Source organism: Oxyura jamaicensis, unplaced genomic scaffold (genome assembly GCF_011077185.1).
Source record: "Oxyura jamaicensis isolate SHBP4307 breed ruddy duck unplaced genomic scaffold, BPBGC_Ojam_1.0 oxyUn_random_OJ72845, whole genome shotgun sequence".
Classification (NCBI taxonomy): Eukaryota; Metazoa; Chordata; class Aves; order Anseriformes; family Anatidae; genus Oxyura; species Oxyura jamaicensis.
In genome coordinates, this window is record NW_023311280.1 from 14,179 (window position 1) to 18,584 (window position 4,406).

A 4,406-nucleotide genomic window follows, 5' to 3' on the forward strand; every position below is an offset into this window, starting at 1 on the left:
TCAGCTATTTGAGGTGTCCTGCTCATGAGTCTTTCACCCTGAGTTTGCCACAGATGACCAAGGAAAGTAAATGGTTGTTCAGGTGTCTTCTAGAAACAAGGGGGAGTATCTTGGGATCCCAATTGTTAGCTCAACATTAGGTCAATCCCAAGAACCCACTGAACTAGGGTGTTGTCTTTGAAGGGATTTCATGGGCTGGGCTGGGCTGGGCTGCAGTTTCAGGGACAAAGACCACTGGTGGCAGTGGAGGTACCCTGGGAACTTCATCCGTCTCCACTTGATCCACCCACAGGTCTCCTGCAGGTTCTTTCAGACAGCTTCCATTCCAGGGAATTACTTGAAATGCACCGGGGTCTCTGGAGGCATAATGATTTTAATGAAAGTATAACCATGAAATGTGATTTAAATGAAATATTTCAAATGTGAATAGACTACTCTGAAGACCTTTGTACTGGTTGCTTATGGTCAGATAGCAAAGCTCTCCCTCAATACCCAGTATTTTCTTCAGTACTTAAGTCATAAAGCAAGTACTCATTAACACAAATGATTCAATCCCTTCCATAAAACGTCACACAGTGTAGTTTCTATCATGAAGTGAATTTTCAGGATCTATATTCATCACAGGAGAAGAAATACTGATGTTCACCTGTACTTGCATTGTCATCGCTTTGTCTGTCATGGTGTGCTCCCTCATTTTCCAGGTACATCCATAAGTTTTGATTAAAAAGAGAATACTGAATCTCCCCTTTCCAGCTGCCTGTCTGAACCTATGCACTTCCCATGGTTCTCCTGGTTTGCCCTCCCCTTACTCTTTGATCAATAGACTGCTCTCACCAACCCAGTTGCTGCTTTAAGCTTCAGGTAGAAGCAGCCCAGCTTGTCCATCCAACAGCAGTCTGTCTAATTGTTTCTGCAGCAAGAACATCATCATTTCTCATTGAATTAATATGATATGGGTTAGTACTAACATTATTATTTTTAATTTCCTATCAATCAGTATAAAAGACTTATTGTACAGTCATCATTTTGGGAAGGTAAACCTCACAGGAGGTGTACAAGATGAGAAGTTTGCTTTTTTTTTTTTTTTTTTTTTTTTTTTGAAAATTGGTCCATGTTTTCCTGTTGTTTGGTTGGAAACAGGGAAAACCCTTCTGCAGCTGTGTATAGCCAGGTCTCTAAGGAAAGCAGGTGGGAGCTGGTGCAAAGGGGCTGTAACATTCAGCTGCAGACATCGGTGCAGAAGTCTGGTGTAAGGAAAAGAAAAGCAAGTGCCAGGTGGCCAATGAGAGAAATGTCAGGGCTGGGGTGGTGAGGAGCAAGGTTGTCCACACAGCGTCAGACCTCAAGAGTCTGCTTTTCCTCCCTATGCAAGTCTCCAAAGGAGACACCCTGGATCTATATCAATTAGGGAATAATGCTCCAAACCAAAAGTCAACTAAATGCATCCTTTAAGATGAGAAAAGATTTTTATTAGGTGCTTTTTGAAATCTTCCTCTTTAACTACTCCATGAAAGCTCTCCAATTAGCTGTACAAGTCTTGAAGTCTTCAATAAAACTATAGAGGAGATGTTAGGAGTTTCTTTTTACGACTCCCATGGTGCATTTTGGTGCTGAGTCTATGAAGCTCAGGTACTGAAAGAAGAATGATGCAACCGCTTGAGAAAGTAAAGTCAGAAGGAAAAGTTGAACTGACTTGGAGTATTAATGGGCCCCGCTGAGGACTGTTACTAACAAAGCCTTCCCAGGGACTTGTTTGGGCAGATAATCGGAGGCCATAATTACAGACAGGCAAAGCACTGCGCTGAGAAAAGTTTTGGTTGGTTTTAGTGAAGCAGAAGGGCCAAGGGCTGGCCCCAGCCACTGGGTGGGGAGATCCTGTATCCCCACGCCTGGCTCAGGGCTCTTCCTGGGGATCTGAGGGATGTGGTGGGCAGTGTGATGCCATGAGAAGAACAGTGGTATGACACATCCCTGCCTCTGCACAGGGTTGCAAGGAAGAAATGAGGCCCCATTGCAAAGAATATAACGTCTCCTCATAAACACTAGCTAAGGGGACAAAAATCTAAGGGCTGTTGGAGCCTGCCATTCTTGCCAGCACTCTCTGCCTTCTCTGCAGGCTTTCCTATGGTGTTCTATTCTTTGCTCTGTTTTTCTGAAGTCTGCAGACACCCATCTCTGTCCACCACCTTGCTCTCATCCTGAATTTTCATAATTTCACCATGATGTCTTGTCAACCCTCACCAGCTGTTTCTTGAAACACCAAGCCAGGGTCGGATCACAGACACATGTTGGGTAACCTCTGGCACCACAGGACTGCCCTTTGAGGGACATTTCTTCCTCCTTGTGGCCAGTACCAACCTTCCAAGGTGCACTTTGTGGTAGTTTTTTTCTCTCCTGCTCTTTCCTACTACCAAAGAAAGCTCCATCAGGATGGAAACTACTCCTGAAGCAGGCAATCAGCCCTCTTGCAGCCTGCCAGCCAACCAGACAGAAGTCACCTCACCAGCATCTTCCAAGCCATGGGCCAACTGCTGGCCTTGCAGCTTCTTGGCTAGACACACCCAAGCCTTGTGCCTCCTGCTGTCCAGTCATGGACTCAAGCAGAAGGGACAGGACAACTCATATCAGGGCCTTCTTTCTGTCTGGGTCCTCCTGGGTGTGTAGGCAGAGGGAATCTCACAGTCAGCATGCCAACCAGGTGCCTTCTGCTGGCCTAGCAGGGCCACTGGCAGATGTCAGCCCAAAAGTACAGATCCCAGGTCTAAGTCAAGGGTGACCTGTCAGCTACTTCAGGCAGAAGTGACTTCACAGTCCCCTTCTGTGACACGTTCCTGCTGCTGCCCTATCAACTGCAGGGACAGCAGTGACCTCACAGTCACTTCAACAGTCACATTCCTCCTGCTGGTGCATGAGATCCTGAGGTAGAGCTGACCTGTCTCTTGCCCCCTAGGTACCTGTTTTTCACTTTCTGAGTTAGAGATTAAGCAAAGTTTTAGTGGGAGTGTTTGGTGTTCTGCTTGTGGTGTCAGGTCTGTGGGTAAGGTATGAACATGCTCTACGGTTTAGGTTTTTTTTTTTATGTCTGCCAAGGAATCTAGGGTTAAATAGAGAATTTTTGTGCTAGTGTTAAGGGAAGGCATTAGCATTAGCAAGAGAAAAAAATGATTCCTTTCGGAGTGTTGTAGTAGCATTTATGTTTAGGGATTAAAATTACTGGCTCAAGTACGGTAAGGGCCATATGTGACTGTTTTAAGTCCGTTGTATCTGCAGCATCAACATTACATGAAACCTCTTACTTCTATGAAATCATAAGTTTCTGCTGGCCAAGCTCTTCTTCCCACCCCGACATCTCACATCTCTCTTGGCCAGGATGCTCCTGACCTCCCCATATCCTATCGGGATCAGCTTGCTGATGACAACTATGATCTCAGAGTACCTTTCTGACCTCTGTTGGCTACTCCATTCCTGGGAAGGAAGTGGCGTTGTAGTCAGGAGGGAAAAGGACACAAAGGTCTTTAGGAGCATCCTGCACAATGTGCCCATCAGCTCTGCACCTCCACAAAATTGTGCTTCCTACCTAAAAGTTTTGTTTCCCAAATGGTTTCTATGGATTTGGGGTTACTTTTCCCAGGCCCTCACGCATGTTTCAGTTTTGGATGTGCAGGGATGGGATATGGAAAGCCAAGGCACAGATGGAACTGAGTTGTCAAGGAATGCAAGGAATAACAGGAAGAGATTCTACAGATACATTGGTCAGAAAAGAAAGGCCAAGGAGAGTGTTCCCCCTCTGATGGATGAGAAGGGTGAACGCGTAATGACAGACATGGAGAAGGCTGAGGAACTCAGCAATGTCTTTGCCTCAGTCTTCAGTGCTGTCAGGCTTCCCAAGTCTTTCATTTCCCTGAACCCATAGATAGAGGCTGGTGAAACTAGACCTGATGAAACTAGACATGACGTTAGGCTGGGAGAAGAACTCACTGAGAGCTGCCCTGCAGAGATGGACTTGGGGATTCTGCTGGACGAAAAGCTCAACATGAGCCAGTCCTTGTAGCCCAGAAGGCCAACTGCATCCTGGGCTGCATCAAAAGAAGAGTGGCCAGCAGATCAAGGGTTATTTATGATTGTCCCCCTCTGCTCCCTCTGTGAGGTCCCACTTGGAGTACTGCATCCAGGTCTGGGGCCCTCAGCACAACAAGAGTGTGGAACTGTTAGAACAGGTCCAGAGGAGGGCCACAGAGATGATCAAAGGGCTGGAGCACCTCTCCTATGAAGAGAAAGCCCCTGGGTGACCTCTTTGTGGCCTTTCAGTACTTGAAGGGGTCTTATAAAAGAGATGGAGAGTGACTGTTTGCTCACTGGGATAATGACAGGACAAGGGGGAATGATTTTAAGCTAAAAGAGGGGAG